The sequence below is a fragment of the Balaenoptera musculus genome, chromosome 13 (assembly GCF_009873245.2).
Source record: "Balaenoptera musculus isolate JJ_BM4_2016_0621 chromosome 13, mBalMus1.pri.v3, whole genome shotgun sequence".
Classification (NCBI taxonomy): Eukaryota; Metazoa; Chordata; class Mammalia; order Artiodactyla; family Balaenopteridae; genus Balaenoptera; species Balaenoptera musculus.
In genome coordinates this window covers 38,486,098-38,503,979 of record NC_045797.1, presented here as the reverse complement: position 1 = coordinate 38,503,979, position 17,882 = coordinate 38,486,098, and positions in this window count along the sequence as shown.

Sequence of the window (17,882 nt, the reverse complement as noted above, 5' to 3'; positions counted from 1 at the left end):
TCACACTATATACAAAAAATTGATTCAAAATGGATCTAAGACCTAATTGTAAAAGCAGACTGTAAAACTCTTAGAGGAAAACACAGGGGTAAATCTTTACAACCTTGGATTTAGCAATGGATACTTAGATAAGACACTAAAAGCACAAGCAACAAAAGGAAAAATAGATAAATAGGACTTTACCAAGATTAAAAACATTTGTGCTTCAGTGGACACAATCAAGAAAGTGAAAAGACAGCCTATAGAATGGGAGAAAATATTTACAAATCACATATCTGATAAGGGACTTATATCCAGAATTTATAAAGAACTCTTACAACTCAAAATTTAAAAAAGACAACCCAGTTTTTTAAATGTTAAAGGATTTGAATAGACATTTCTCCAAAGAAGATGGCCATTTGGCCAAAACCACTTGAAAAGATGCTCAACATCATTAGCCATGAGGGAAATGCAAATGAAAACCATGAGTTACCACTTCATACCCAGTAGAATGGCTATCACCAAAAAACCACCTAATAATGTTGCCAGGAATGTGGCAAAATTGGAATCCTCATGAACTCCTGGTGAGAATGTAAAATGGAGCAGCTATTTTGCACTTTGCAAAGCAGTCTGGAAGTTCCTCGAAAGAAATTAAACATAGAGTTACCATTTATCTACCAATTTACCCTAACAGGTATATCATTTTCTATTTAGTCTCTTCTTGTGTTTACCTATATGCACATATCCATGCACAGAACAGTATTATCTGCTTTTTTTTTTTCCAGATGGAGAAACTGAGTCTCAGACATGGCAACTTGTCTAAGAGAAACAGAAAAGAATGACCTGAGCAATGTGCCCTTGATGACGGTATTGCTATGTTAAACAAGTTAACACATGCATGTAAAGCAATTAGAACAGTGCCTGACATACGTAAGTGCTCAAAAAATGTAAAATATTATTAGACCATTGTCATTTAGAAATAACTATGTTGTGCTCATTCCCACTTTTGGCCTTGCCTCATGCTGTTCTCCCATCTAGATTGTTCTCTTGCTTTGCTACCTATTGAAGTTTTCCCCTTGCTCCAGGTCCCTGCTCAAATGTCACCTTCTCCATGAATCTGCTGACCTCTCTCTTCTCTGAATCGTGTTGCATTCACAACGTTGCCACAGTTTAACAGTCAGATGTTCTCACTGCTTTTGCTGCTGTTATTGACCTTGACTCCCCAACCAACTCTTAATACTGTGTTAGTAAAATTATATATGAAACAAACAACGGTGTTCACATTTGTTAATTTTGAGTGGTAGGTTGTTTTAGACTATGCTTGTCTGTAGATAATATATTTTCCCAAATTAAAGGAAAAAATTGAGGACTTCCCTGGTGGTCCAGTGGTTAAGACTTCGCCTTCCAATGCAGGGGGTACGGGTTGATCTCTGGTCATAGAGCTAAGATCCCACATGCCTCACAGCCAAAAACCAAAACATAAAACAGAAGCAATATTGTAACAAATTCAAGAAAGACTTTAAAAATGGTCCACATCAAAAATTCTTTAAAAAAAAAAATTGAGCCAACCAGAAGCTATTGACCATTGAAATTATGAGACTCTCAAGAGACTTCCCTAGCGGTCCAGTGGTTTAAGACTCCACGCTTCCACTGCAGGGTGCACGGGTTTGATCCCTGGTCGGGGAACTAAGATCCCACATGCCGGTGAGAATTTCAAAAAAAATTAAGAAAAAGTGAAACTTCAGCAAGAAACATAGGCAACTGTCAGAATTATTTTACATCAAGAACAAATACTTGAGGGGGGATTTCTAAAGTGCATTATTCATTTCTAATGTTAAGTAGTCATATACTCAGGGAAGAAACATGACTTTTTCCCAGTAAGTGATGTGCGATAGCTGAATATTTGTTAAATATCTAGCTTTGTCCAACAAATCAGTGTAAGTCTCTCTGACAGTGGTTCTGGAGTGGGCCTAGGTTAGTATTTTTTTAAAGATCACCAGGTGACTCTATTGCAGACACGTTGAGAACCATACTGCTATGTGACATGATATCTTTAAATGACTAATACTGTAAACCTCAGTCAGAGTTGTGTTCAGGAGCATAAAAAGAAATCAGGAAAGCATAGATTCTGACATCAGAGTGCTGCCACAAGGCGGCGCTAAAAGCTCAAGGAAACCATAGTTTAAATTAAATCACATTAAGCTTCATGCTTGCTTAGTCTTCCTTACCAAGTGTGCATACGCATATTGTTTGTAGAAGGAAACAGAATATTGGGGAAAGAGCTGACAAGAGGAATTTTAGCTAATAAGGAATCCTAGAAGGCAAATGAGAAAAAGGTAGAAAAGCAGAAAAACAAAACGAGAAACACCACTTAAAAGATCAAGCTTAAATATGACGCCCTTCTTCAATGCCAGAATTGTCTATTCTCATAGCCATGCTTTTGTATGTTTATTCTAAAGGTTTTATATGCATTTAGAAGTCTCTAATAGTTCTGAAAAATTGAGAGAGGAAAAATGTTAAAAAAATCAAAATAAGTGATGGGAAATGAATTAATGCAAATTCTTAAATATAGAATAATGAAATGTTTCTCCTTTTAATAAATATTTTAACTTAGCAAAACTATGTCTTCTAAATGAGTAAGTTGAGGTCCAAAATATCTAGCCTGCAAAACTCTGCAGTGTCCTCACTGCAGTTATCTGAAGGCTTGCCACCCTGTTCCTCCTAGCCAGCTGGGCAGAGACACAAAGACACAGAGAAGCATTAGACAGGTTTACACCAATATGTTAATAGAGGTCATTTCAGGGATGGAGCAGGTGAGGCAGAATTATAGATGTTCTTTCTTTTCATTGTTGTTTGCCTGTGTTTTCTTTTTAATTATTATTAAATATTTCAACTAGACAGAAAAGTACAGAGGATAATACAACAAACATTCAGGTACCTACCACCCAGCATTTTAACATAATAATATGATATATATATTTTTTTAAGAAATGAAGCATTTCAGATACCCTCACCCTACATAGATAACACTGCTTCTAGCTCTTCCTTTCCCAGAAGTAAACACTTCCCTGAATTTGATGTTTATTATGCCCATGCATGTTGTTATACTTTTACTACATATACTATGTATCCATAACATAATATACTATTTAAACTTTATATAGTGAACTCATCTCCTTATATGATTTTTTATACTCTAAATTATGTTTTTGAGATTTATACATTTTGAGACAGATAGCTTCTGTTTATTTATTTTAGCTACTCTATAGTCATCTATTCTATGAATCTACAAAAATGTATATATCTATTTCCTGTCAGTGAGCAGTGAGTTTATTTTCAGTTTTTTTCTTAAAATAATGCTGCAATAACTTTCCATCATTGTCCTTGTGCATATATGAGTTGCACAAATTGACTAAAAGTTTCCAAACTTTTCTCCAGAGTTGCTGTACCATCTTGGCCTCCTGCTAGCAGTATGTGAGAGTCCCTGTTGTTCAGCTTCCTCACCAACAATGAAGGTTGTATCAGTCAGGATGACTAAATTAAGCCACAATAACCAAGAACCACCAGTGACTTAATTCAAAGGTTTGTTTCTTGCTGCAAGTGCAGTGCAGGTAAACAGTGAAGGGCCGTTCGTCGCAGTCACTCAGGGACCTGGGCTGAGAGGATCCATCCTGACACGTGCTTCTGAGAGGCAGGGAGAAAGAACTAAAGGGCTCCCACTCTGGCTGTGAAAGTTGCTGCACAGAAGTGACGGACATCACTTCTGCTCACATTTAATTGGCCAAAACAAGACGTGATCACCTCAAAGCATCCCCATTCCTACCTTTAGGGTCTGAATGTTTGTGAATGTTTACCAAGGTACTGATAGACTTTAATTTTTATTAGTCTAATGAGTATGAAATGGTGACTTGTTATTTTTATTTATTTTTATTTATTTATTTTTTATTTATTTTTATTTTATTATTTTATTATTTATTACTGAGGTTGAGCATATATTCAGATGTTTATTGCCCAAGTGTGTTTAGTCTTTTGAAAATTGCCTGTTGATATCCTTTGCCCATTTTTCTATTGAGTTTTTAAAATCTGATTTTGTAGGATATGTTTATGATCTGGCTACTAATCCTTTATTGATTCTATGCACTATAAATATCTTCTTCCAGACTGTGGCATTGCTTTCCACTTTGTTTAAGGTGACTTTGTTCGTGGAATTTAATTTTAACGTAGTCATATTTGACAGTTTTTTCCCTTATGGTTAGTACTTTCGGAGTCTCATTTAAGAAATCCTTTCTTTTTCTTTTTTTTTTTTAAATTTATTTATTTGTTTGTTTTTATTTTTGGTCGTGTTGGGTCTTCATTGTGGTGCACGGGCTTCTCATTGTCGTGGCCTCTTCTGTTGTGGAGCATGGGCTCCAGGCGCGTGGGCTTCAGTAGTTGTGGCACACAGGCTCAGTAGTTGTGGCCACGGGCCTAGTTGCTCCGCGGCATGTGGGATCTTCCCGGACCAGGGCTCAAACCCTTGTCCCCTGCATTGGCAGGCGGATTCCCAACCACTGCGCCACCAAGGAAGCCCAAGAAATCCTTTCTTATTCAAATATTTACACCAATATTTACTTTCAAAAGTTTTTAAATTTTGGGACTTCCCAGTTGGCGCAATGGTTAAGAATCCGCCTGCCAATGCAGGGGACACGGGTTCGAGCCCTGGTCCAGGAAGATCCCATATGCCGCGGAGCAAGTATGCCCATGCGCCACAACTACTGAGCCTGCGCTCTAGAGCCTGCAAGCCACAACTACTGAGCCCTTGTGCTGCAACTACTGAAGCCCGTGCGCCTAGAGCCCATGCTCTGCAACAAGAGAAGCCACTGCAATGAGAAGCCTGTGCACCGCAATGAAGAGTAGCCCCCGCTCGCCGCAACTAGAGAAAGCCCGCGCGCAGCAACGAAGACCCAACACAGCCAAAAATAAATTTAAAAGTTTTTTAAAAGTTTTAAAGTTTTGCCTTTTCACACTTAGAACTTTAATCTATCTGGTATTGACTTCGTGTGTGATACAAAGTGGGGATCTGATTCTTTTTTCTTTTTTTAATATTTATTTATTTTATTTATTTGGTCACGCCGGGTCCTAGTTGTGGCTTTCAGGCTCCTTAGTTGCGGCTCACAGGCTCCTTTGTTGTGACACATGGGCTCCTTAGTTGCAGCAGGCAGTTTCCTTTAGTTGTGGCTCACGGGCTCCTTAGTTGTGGCATGCATGTGGGATCCAGTTCCCCAACCAGGGATTGAACCCTAGTTGATCCATTGGGAGCACAGAGTCTTAACCACTGCACCACCAGTGAAGTCCCGGGATCTGATTCTTATTTTTTTCCATTTAAATATAAAATGATTTCAGCTTCATTCATACTTTCTTCCCTGACTTATAATGCTGCCTGTCATGTAGTATCATGTTTCCATTTATGTATAAGCTTTTCTGGGATCCTTAGTTTGTTCCATTGGTCTTTGTCTAATCCTGTGCTAGAACTACACTGTCTTAATTACTACAGCTTTCTTTTTTTAACTTTTTTTTTTTTTAATTTCTTTTTGGCTGCGTTTGTTGCTGCGCACAGGCTTTCTCTAGTTGCAGTGAGCTGGGGCTACTCTTCGTTGTGGTGTGCATGCTTCTCATTGCAGTGGCTTCTTTTGTTGTGGTGCACGGGCTCAGTAGTTGTGGCGCACGGGCTTAGTTGCTCCACGGCATGTGGGATCTTCCTGGACTAGGGGTCTAACCCGTGTCCCCTGCATTGGCAGGTGGATTGTTAACCACTGTGCCACTGGGGAAGTCCCTACTATGGCTTTTTAAAGGCCTTTATATCTGATTAAGTCCAACTACCTTGTTCTATTTTTTTCTTTTTTTTTAAACAAATTTATTTATTTATTTATTTATTTATTTATTTTTGGCTCTGTTGGGTCTTCGTTGCTGGGCGCGAGCTTTCTCTAGTTGCGGTGAGCGGGGGCTACTCTTCATTGCGGTGCACGGGCTTCTCATTGCAGTGGCTTCTCTTGTTGCGGAGCACGGGCTCTAGGCACGCGGGCTTCAGTAATTGTGGCATGTGGACTCACTAGTTGTGGCTCGTGAGCTCTAGAGCGCAGGCTCAGTAGTTGTGGCGCACGGACTTACTTGCTCCGCGGCATGTGGGATCCTTCCGGACCAGGGCTCGAACCCGTGTCCCCTGCATTGGCAGGGGAATTCTTAACCACTGCGCCACCAGGGAAGTCCCTTGTTTTTTAAAAATAGTTTACCTGGTTTAAAAATTAAAGACTATAAAAAGATTGCATGTCAGGAAACGGAAACCATACTAGGTGTTTCACTAGATGGGTGTTAATATTAGAAATTGGTTAGGGACTTCACTGGTTGTCCAGTGGTTAGGACTCCACACTTCCACTGCAGGGGGCACGGGTTTGATCCCTGGTCTGGGAAGTAAGATCCCACAAGCCGCTCAGCCAAAAAAAAAAAAGAAATTGATTAAACAGGCAATGGAGGATTTAAAAAATGAAAAGAGGACATTGAGGTACTAGAGTAATTGTAGGTATAGCCACCACCCTTAAGGCTGAGGAAACAAAGTGAAGAAGTTTCCTATTTATCATTTGTACTTTTACTTGGTAAATGGTGTCTTTTGGCCATTCAGAGTTTTTATGTTTAGCTACTCAAATTTACCAATCTAATCTTTCATGACTTTAGATTTTGAGTCACATGTAGAAAGGTCTTTCACATTTAAAGGCTATAAAGAAATTCTCCATGTTTTCTTCTAGAACTTGTATGATTTTATTTTTCCCATTTAAGTATTTGATTCATTTGAAAGTTTTCATGGTATAATGTGTGAACTATGGATGCAACTTTATTTTTCTTCAGATGGCTACCCAGTTTCCAAGGTGTCGATAAACACTCATTGGATAGAATTCTTTCCTCCACTAGTTTGAGATGCTGAATTTATTACACACTAAATTCTGGTTTAAGGTAATTCTAACTGCAAATCCCAAAATGGCTCAAACACAATAGAAATTTACCTTTCATTTGAATAAAATCCAAATAGGTGGGGCTTCCCTGCCAATGCAGGGGACATGGGTTCGAGCCCTGGTCTGGGAAGATCCCACATGCCACGGAGCAACTAAGCCCGTGAGCCACAATTACTGAAGCCTTCACGCCTAGAGTCCATGCTCCGCAACAAGAGAAGCCACCGCAATGAGAAGCCCGCACACTGCAACAAAGAGTAGCCCCCACTCGCCGCAACTAGAGAAAGCCCACGCACAGCAACAAAGACCCAATGCAGCCAAAAATAAATAAATAAATAAATAAAATTTATTTTTAAAAAAATATATATATTCACTATTTTGCTTAGCAATATATCCATTTTAGTTCAACAACAAACACATTTATTTATTTTTGCAAAAAGAAACAGAAATCAACCAAAAAATAAAAAAACTGGTTATCAATGGGCAGCAGGAATGAGGTAGAGGGGTTAGGGTTGGAGAAGCTAGGCTTCTCTGAGCATAACTCTTTATATAGTTTTTATTTTTAAAAACTTTATTTTGAAATCATTATGTTGTAGGAAAAAATGGAGCACCAGAGGATGGTCTTGTCCCATGTCTTGAGTGAGTCCCTGGGACCAGCCACCAAGTGAGGGTCCTTCATTTCATGCAGAAAAGAATTCAAGAGCAGGCCATAGTAAAGTGAAAGCAGGCTTATTTAGAGAGATAACACACTTCACAGAGTTTGGGCCATCTCAGAAGGTGAGAGCGGCCTCAAGGTGTGCGGATGATTAGTTTTTATGGACTGGGTAATTTCACAGGTTAACAAGTGGCAGGAATATTCTAACTATCTTGGAGAAGGAGTGGGGATTTCCAGGAATTGGGGCACCACCCACTTTTTGGCCTTTTATGGTGGGCCTCAGAACTGTCATGGCACCTGTGGGTGTGTCCTTTAGCATATGCTAATATATTACAATGAGTGTATAATAAGGCTCAAGGTCTATTGGCAGTCGAATCTTCTGCCATCTTGGGCCTAGTAGGTTCTAACCGGTTTTCGTGGTATCCTGTTCTTAATGGTTGTGCCCTGCCCTCTTCCTTCCTGTCTCAATTATAGATTCACTGGGTACTATAACGTAGCCAAATTGACACATAAAATGATTAAGTGGGGATGAAATAGGAAGCATGAGAGTCAAGAGCTGTTTAGGAAATAAAATCAACAAAACTTGGAAATTGAGTTATGAAATGGTAGGACGGGGTGGAAAATTGAGGATAATCTCAAGATTTTTTCTTGGAAGAGCCACTGGCTGAAATGAGAAATTAAAATAGAAGAGCAGACTTGGATTGGGGCATCTGGTAGAATTGTGCCCAGCTTCTTGTCATTCACACTGAAACAAACATTCTAGGAGAGAGCCCCACCCAGGAGTTGTCAGCTACCTAGAAGTCAATTCATTGTATGCAGAAGAACTCAGCTAAACCACTGAGAAGCCACTGTGTCTAGAAAAGTGCCATTACATGTTTTGAATATAAATAGATTAGTAAACTTTCAGCATATAAACTAAGGTTTAAAAAAGAAGTACAGAGATAAAATGACAAGAGATTCTCCTCATTGTTTGGGACAGAGACGAGAAACAAATAATTGCAAAGTTGTTTTTCCCTAAACTGCATACACTTCACTTTAGGCTGTAATGATTATATGACGTATGTATTGCATTATTGTGTCTTTGTCAAACAACAAAAACTTGAACTTAGCCCTTTTTTGCTACAGAAAGTGTCCTTTTAGTGACTTTTAAAAATTGATTGGCATTTTATAATGAACTTAACAATGTAAAAATGGGATTTGGTTCCCAAGCTATTTTTGTACTTCGCCCTCAAATAACTGACTAGGAAAAAAATAAACTGACTAAAAAGGAACTAGAAGAGTCTTCCACTACCTTAGCTAGGAATGGACTACAAAAGTTTTTTCCCAAGGTACAGTGCACAATTGTTCAGAGTAAAGCACATAGAGCTCTTAGCATTCAATGCATTTTCTTTATATCTCTAAAGTTCCTTAAATATTTAACCATATATATCAGGAAAAGGACAACTGGAGAGTAGAAGTTTAATTGCAGGCTTTTTGTATCAATGGCATGTACATAAAAGATTCAGAGATGACCCAGACAGATCTCTGTGTGAGCTGTGTATATATGATAGTGCTACCATATTTCTCATATTTAATGATATTCTACTTTTGGAATTTTAGTGTATGTATACAAAAAGGGGTTTAATAACTCAACCGTGGTTCTGATTTGTCTTATATTAATCATTTCTTAAAATTCTTGTATGTGCTTTTTACAATAAAAAGTAAAAGTAAGTGATGCCCCCCCCAAAAAAAAGAATGAAAAAACAAGGTGTATCTATATCGTAGTGAAATTCACAATGCCACAGATAAAGAGAAGACTCTAAAACCTTCTGCAGAGGGAAAAAACCAAGCCATAGTCAAATTACAGGGAATTGAAATGACATTGTATTCTCAAGAGCAACATGGGAAAGTAGAGGACAATGGAGCAAGGCAAAGAAGACAATAGAAAATGCTTTGAATCTTGAATTCTGTGCCTAAACTATCAGGTATGAGAGCACAGTGGAGAGATCTTTAGTTAGTCAATGACTCAGGAAGTTTACCTTCCATACATACTGTCTCAGGAGGTTATTTGTGTATGTAATACACCAACAAAAGGAAAAGAAGGTGTGGTTACCCAAAAAACAAGGGACCCAACAGAGGAGAGACATGAAGAGGACCTTCTTTCAGTCATGCACTGGAACCAGAGAAGAAAGTACAATCAGAGAAAAAAGTCTTTGGCTCTTCAGTGAAAAGTATTTACACAATCATAGTAATGTAAACATTGTTGTTTGGTTTTCCACTTTTAGGATCAACATATGTGGGAAGGGGGCAGGGTCGTCCCTACAATCCCTTTGTTCATCGCTCACCCTTCTTTCCTACTCCATTCAAGCTATACCTTGGTCTCTACTGGGCCACACAGATGGTGATCAGATGAAGATGTGAATCCGTATCAGTGACTGCTGAGGTTGAGAGGAAGCCAGTGACTAGATAAATGAATTATGTGTCCAGGGAAGCCAGCAGTGGGATGGATGTGATTCAAAGGAGGGGACTGTGAGTGGAGGTTTGAACTGGTTATAATTGGATTTATAAAAATCAAATCCCTGAATGTGGTGAAGTAAATTCATTAATCCACTAAATATAACATATATTCTTTTAACTTTCCTATACACTGGAAAACAGAGCTATCTAAAGAAATCTTTAAAGATTATTCAATCAAATTAAGGAGTGTTATGTGGAAGATAATGTTGGTTGCTTACCCAGCAGCCATTCCCTTCTTTCTTTGCTAATAGAATTCCAATTTTGTTCAGGTATTAAGTGGTAAAATGCTTGTAAAGGAAGCTGACCCTTTACTAGCCCCAGAAGGTGAATTTTGATTAGTCCAGCCTAGTAATGGTGATTCAGATTCCCTTGCCAGTGGTTCATTTAAGCAGGAGCATGTGATTATGGATAATGGGAGGTGAGGGAAAGTCTGTTGTAGCGCTTCTGGGAAATTTTCCCTGATGTTTAAAAATAGGCATGAGTAAGGGATGTACTCTTCTTCCCTTTCAGGCCTTTGGATGTTGTAATGTCAGAACATTAAGCTTGGAGTTGCTGAAACCGTATTGCAGTCATGAGGAGAGCCAAGAGAGGAGGACAAAGCTGCTATGCTGAGAGACGGAAGAGGGGAACAATTTAATGAAAATCTGGGGCTGGTGATTAACACTTTGGCTAAACTACCCCAGAACATTTTGTGAGAACATGTTTTTGTTTTTTTTTTTTTTTTTAAATAGTAGATTCTTTTTTTTTTTTTTTTTTAATTAATTTGTTTATTTATTTATTTATGGCTGTGTTGGGTCTTCATTTCCGCGCGAGGGCTTTCTCTAGTTGTGGCAAGCGGGGGCCACTCTTCATCGCGGTGTGCGGGCCTCTCACCATCGCGGCCTCTCTTGTTGCGGAGCACAGGCTCCAGACGCGCAGGCTCAGTAATTGTGACTCACGGGCTTAGTTGCTCCGCGGCATGTGGGATCTTCCCAGACCAGGGCTCGAACCCGTGTCCCCTGCATTAGCAGGCAGATTCTCAACCACTGCGCCACCAGGGAAGCCCCTGTTTTTTTTTTTTTTATTGTTTCAGACAGTTGAGTTAGATTTCCTGTTACTTGCAAGCAAATGCATCCTAACAGAGCCAAAAGAATTCTAGGGGGAAAAAAAAAAAAGAGTTCTAAGGAATTCTGGCCAAGATAGTAAATATATTTTTTAAAAGTGATTTCTGGCTTCCCTGGTGGCGCAGTGGTTAAGAATCCGCCTGCCAATGCAGGGGACACAGGTTCATGCCCTGGTCTGGGAAGATCCCACATGCCGCAGAGCAACTAAGCCCGTGCACCACAGCTACTGAGCCTGCGCTCTAGAGCCTGCGAGCCACCACTACTGAGCCCATGTGCCACAACTACTGAAGCCCATGCGCCTAGAGCCCATGCTCTGCAACAAGAGAAGCCACCTCAATGAGAAGCCCTCGCACTGCAAGGAAGAGTAGCCCCTTCTTGCCACAAGTAGAGAAAGCCTGCACACAGCAACAAAGACCCAACGCAGCCAAAAATGAATGAATGAATTAATTTTTTTAAAGTGATTTCTGAAACCGATTGAATTAATCTTTTTTTAAAAAAACAGTTTATTTTGAAGTAATTCTGAACTTACAGAAAAGTTTTAAGAATAGTACAGAGAATTCCCATATATACCCAAAGACCACATTCAAGTTTTGTGAATTGTCCCAATTATATTCTTTTTTATAAAATTGATTTTTATTGGCGTATAGTTGATTTACAATGTTGTGTTAGTTTCTTCTGTACAGCAAAGTGAATCAGTTATACATATACATATATCTACTTTTTTTTAGATTCTATTCCCATATAGGTCATTACAGAGTACTGAGTCGAGTTCCCTGTGCTATACAGTAGGTTCTTATTAGTTATCTATTTTATATATAGTAGTGTGTCTATGTCAATCTCAATCTCCCAGTTTATCCCTTCCCCACCACCCCCCTTCCCACTTGGTAACCATAAGTTTGTTTCCTACATCTGTGACTCTATTTCTGTTTTGTAAATAGGTTCATTTGTACCATTCTTTTCTATTTCACATATAAGCGATATCATACGGTATTTGTCTTTGCCTGACTTACTTTACTCAGTATGACAATCTCTGGGTCCATCCATGTTGCTGCAAATGGCATTATTTTGTTCTTTTTTATGGCTGAGTAATATTCCATTGTATATATGTACCACATCTTCTTTATCCATTCATCCGTCAATGGACGTTTAGGTTTCTTCCATGTCTTGGGTATTGTAGATAGTGCTGCAATGAACGTTGGGGTACAGGTATCTTTTCAAATTATGGTTTTCTCTGGATATATGCCCAGGAGTGGTATTGCTGGATCATATGGTAGCTCTATTTTTAGTTTTTTAAGGAATCCCCATACTGTTCTCGATAGTGGCTGTACCAATTTACATTCCCACCAGCAGTGTAGGAGAGTTCCCTTTTCACCACACCCTCTCCAGCATTTATTGTTTGTAGATTTTTTGATGATGTCAATTATATTCTTTATATTCTGTCAATTATATTCTGCCAATTATATTCTTTATATTACCTATAAAGGATCCAATCTGGGTTCGTGCCTTGTACTTAATTGTCATGTCTCTCCAGACTGTTTAAATCTGGGACAGTTCCTGAGTCTCTGAGTTTCACGCCCTTGACATTTTTGAAGATTATAAGACATAGTATTTTCATAGACTGTCCCTCAGTTTGGATTTGTCCGATGAACACTCATATCCTATTGAGTGATACACAGTGCCAATTTGTACATTGTTGGTGGTGTTAAATTTGATCACTTGATTAAGATGATGTCTTCTAATTTTCTCCATTGTGAAGTTATTTTTCTTCTTTGTAATTAATAAGTATTTTGTGTGGAGATACTATGAAACTATACAAATACTTAGTTCCTCATCACATTTTTATCTACTAGGGTTAGCACCTATTGATGATTCTTTCTTCAATTACTACTGTGATAGTTGCCAAATGGTATTTTTGTATTTCTCTCTTACTATAAGAAAAAGCTGTCTCTTCTCCCCCTATTTTATTCATTTGTTTATATCATGGATTCTATTTAATTCAATGAGTTATAATATATAAATATCATTGGTTCGGGCTTCCCTGGTGGCGCAGTGGTTAGGAGTCTGCCTGCTAATGCAGGGGACACGGGTTCGAGCCCTGGTCTGGGAAGATCCCACATGCCGCGGAGCAACTAAGCCCATGCGCCACAACTACTGAGCCTACATGCTGCAACTACTGAAGCCCATGTGCCTAGAGCCCGTGCTCGGCAACAAGAGAGGACACCACAATGAGAAGCCCGCACACCACAAAGAAGAGTAGCCCCCACTCCCCGCAATTAGAGAAAGCCCGTGCGCAGCAACGAAGACCCAACACAGCCAAAAATAAATAAATAAAATAAATAAATTTATTTTTTTTTAAAAAAGAAATATAATGAGGTTCAAGGTGATTAAATGCCTGTGGTGACTCTGCTAGAATGTACCAGAAATGGGGTTAAATATATATATATATATCATTGGTTCGATGCTCAAATTATCCCAGACTTGGCCAGTGGGAGCCCCTTCAAGCCGGATCCTGAGTCCTCTTGGCATCGCTCCGTCATTTATTTTTATCACTTCCATACTTCTCAGCACAATAAGATGTTCCAAGCTCAACTTGTATTTTCCCTATTCCTCTCTGGAATCAGCTATTTATTCAAGGAACACTGGTTCCTTTTAGTGACGATGTTATTTAGAAACCAACATCTAGGTCCTAGATACACTCTACTGGGATATTTCTGCTTCCAGTCCCACTCTGTGGTCAGACCTAGGAAGTATAAGTATATACCTTCCTTCTATATTTATTTCTGTAACTATCCACCTGTATTGTAAACTATTTTTTTTTTTTTTTTTTTTTGTATTGTAAACTATTATTTCACATTGATAACTCCAAACCCAGGTCAGTACCATGGGATTCATCTAATTTTCTCCCTTTTTCTTTTTGTTTCTTGTCAGTCAGTGAGAAATCTGGCTACCATTATCTGAAATATATATATATTTTAAAATATTTTATTTATTTTGGCTGCACTGGGTCTTAGTTGCGGCACGCGGGATCTTCGCTGTGGCATGCGGGATCTTTTAGTTGCAGCATGCAGACTCTTAGTTGTGGCATGTGGGCTTCTTAGTTGTGGCACATGGGCTTCTTAGTTGCGGCATGTGGACTTCTTAGTTGAGGCATGCAGACTCTTAGTTGTGACATGCCTGCAGGATCTAGTTCCCTGACCAGGGATTAAACCTGGGCCCCCTGCATTGGGAGTGTGGAGTCTTACCTACTGGACCACCAAGGAAGTCCCTGAAATATTTTTTATTATGTGTTGAATCCTCTGTATGAGCCAGTCTCCTGCCCCTGCCCCTGCCCCTCTCTCCAATGCTCTCCTCACAATGGGTTGCCATTACCTGCTACCATAGAGTTATCCCTGTTGCCCTGCTCTGATATCATCCTTATATGGGCCACCATTACGTTCTCCCTTGTGACATCAATCAATTCTGAAAATAAATAGCAGAGGATCCTTTTCTTTGCTAATAAACAAGTACCATGTGAAATCAAGAAATTACTCAAGTTTATTTAACTTTTTTAAAAAATTTATTTATTTTATTTATTTTTGGCTGCGTTGGGTCTTCGTTGCTGTATGCGGGCTTTCTCTAGTTGCGGCGAGCGGGGGCTACTCTTCGTTGCAGTGTGCAGGCTTCTCATTGCAGTGGTGTCTCTTGTTGTGGAGCACAGGCTCTGGGCGCGCGGGCTCAGTAATTGTGGTGCATGGGCTCTAGAGCACAGGCTCAGTAGTTGTGGCACACGGGCTTAGTTGCTCCGCAGCACGTGGGATCTTCCCGGACCAGGGCTCGAACCCATGTCCCCTGCACTGGCAGGGGGATTCTTAACCACTGCGCCGCCAGGGAAGCCCTATTTTTTAGTATTTTAGTTTTACATAGTAGGCTTGTTAAGAACTAAGGAAATATATTTGCTATCGAGTGATCAATTTGACAAAAATCTATTATCTTTACACAAACCAATGCAATTTTTAAAATATTCAGCACCATTCTAAGATTTCAATGAAGAAAACAACAAATTTGATGTTAGGAACAAAGCACTTTTAGCAGAATTTTTTTTGTTTTTTTTGTTTTTTTTTTTTTTATGGCTGTGTTGGGTTTTCGTTTCTGTGCGAGGGCTTTCTCTAGTTGCGGCAAGTGGGGGCCACTCTTCATCGCAGTGCGCGGGCCTCTCACTATCGCGGCCTCTCTTGCTGCGGAGCACAGGCTCCAGACGCGCAGGCTCAGTAATTGTGGCTCACGGGCTTAGTTGCTCCGCGGCATGTGGGATCTTCCCAGACCAGGGCTCGAACCCGTGTCCCCTGCATTAGCAGGCAGATTCTCAACCACTGCGCCACCAGGGAAGCCCTTAGCAGAGTTTTAAAATAAAAATTTCTTCCGTATTCACTTCTGGTATAACACGGACTTTTATCATTATTTGACTTATATGACTGCCGTATTTTTTCTCAAGTTGACATAAAACGTGTGAAAATATCCAAAAAAAAAGGCAGTGACGATCCTCTAGTATTCCAGCATAGCCTTTCAGAGTCAGAGGTGACAATATATATCAAACGTTAAGGACTTTTTGAGATTTATAAGGGGATTTCAAAATGTTGGAAATATGAGTGAAAACTGTGATAGTATTTATATGGGGTTGGATAATAGGAAAAAAATTTTCATTTTAATGTTTTCTCTCTTGATAAGAATTCCTTGCGTGATAGATCACAAGTTCCCTTCCATAAAGCAAAAGCATATGTTTTTCCACAGACTACCAAACACATTTGGACATCTATCTAGGTTGTAAATGTAGATTTCAGATAAGATTATACTTATATACAATGTGGTCTGTCTCCTACTTCTCAACATCTCCTAAACACTCACTTCTCACAACACCCACACCTCTCAGCTGATGCCCCATCTCATTCCATTTTTTATTGAAAAAAAAAAGGGAGACTATCTCATCTCCTTCCACCATATCTATCATTTACCTATACTTCCAGCCTCCTTCTCCTTGCCTCCTGTATCAAAATTGACCAATCACTCTGCTTCTACCCTGGATCCCTTTGGCTCTCACTGGCCTAGAACTTCACTCCCCTCTCCTACATCAGCTCTATCAGGACATACCACCCCAAAATATGTCACTTTGGCATATTGATTATTTTGAGCCAAGGGCACTTAAGAAACAGCAGATGCAGGAAGGGCTCTCTGGCCTCCTTTTTTCTACCTAAAAAACACCATAAAATTTCGCATGAGAAAGGTGTCCTCCCTGTACCAGGAAGAGAAGAAAACTTTTATCACCATAGACTGGGAATCAATGCTGAAATAGATCTCTACAAACAAACTTACTAAAATAACTCATCTGTTTTTCCCTGCCCCAATATATCTTGAAGCCACTTTCCTTTAATTTACTGCACCAGCCCAAACCCCTTTATCTTGTCATTTCTTCACAAGTTTATGGTGTCTTCGTCTAAAAGGTATAAAAACTTTCTAATCTAGTCAATTCTTCAGGCCTTCAGTCTCTTGTAAAGGCCCCATGTACATGTAAAAATTTAATAAAACTTGTATACCTTTCTCCTGCTCATCTGTCCTAATGTTAGCTTAATTCTGAAGCCCACCTGGAGACCCTAAGAGGGTAGAGAAGAATTTTTCCTCCCCTCCACTCCCATCAGCTTCAAAACATGCCTCATCTCATACTTTATATCATCCCTCTTGACCCAATATTTACCCTTCAGCCACTATCCCATTTCTCCATTCTCCCTCACAGCAAAACCTGAAAGAATTTTTCCTCAGTAGTGGTCTTCAAAGTTTTTTGCTTACAACACCCTAGAAGAATTTTGTAAAGCTATGTACCCCCTTGGCACGTTATTAGTTTAACTTTTAAATTTTTTCACATTGTTTATATAGTTGCAAAGGCTATAATTTCCAGAATATTGTAAATATTGGTGTTTTAACACTGCCACATCAGTCTTTAAAATATATCAGTAAATCTAAACATGATATTCATCATTCACTAGAAAACCAAAAACAATTTAAAAAGCTCGTCTTTAGCGCACAAATTTTACATCATTCCTTTTTTTAAGTTTAACTCCTAGTTCTAATTCACTTTCTTCATAGAATTTTATCCTAATGTAACATATCTTATGCTTCAAAGTCTTCTATTGATTACCTATCATACTTTTTTTTTTTTAAAGTTTATTTATTTATTTTTGGCTGTGTTGGGTCTTCGTTGCTGCACGGGGGCTTTCTCTAGTTGCGGCGAGTGGGGGCTACTCTTCATTGAGGTACGAGGGCTTCTCATTGCGGTGGCTTCTGTTGTTGCAGAGCGCAGGCTCTAGGTGCGCGGGCTTCAATAGTTGTGGCCTGTGGGCTCTAGAGCTCAGGCTCAGTAGCTGTGGCTCTCGGACTGAGTTGCTCTGCGGCATGTGGGATCTTCCCGGACCAGGGCTCAAACCCTTGTCCCCTGCCTTGGCAGGCGGATTCTTAACCACTGCACCACCAGGGAAGCCCTATCATACTTTCTTGAAAAAAAAGTATATGAAATTAAAATGTTTACATTTTTCCTGTGACCAGAAGTCTCTAAAAGTTAAAGTGGCTTGTGAATTTGTTGTAATTATTAAAACATAACAGATCAAAATCACATTGAAGTAAAATTTTATTGGAAATGCTATC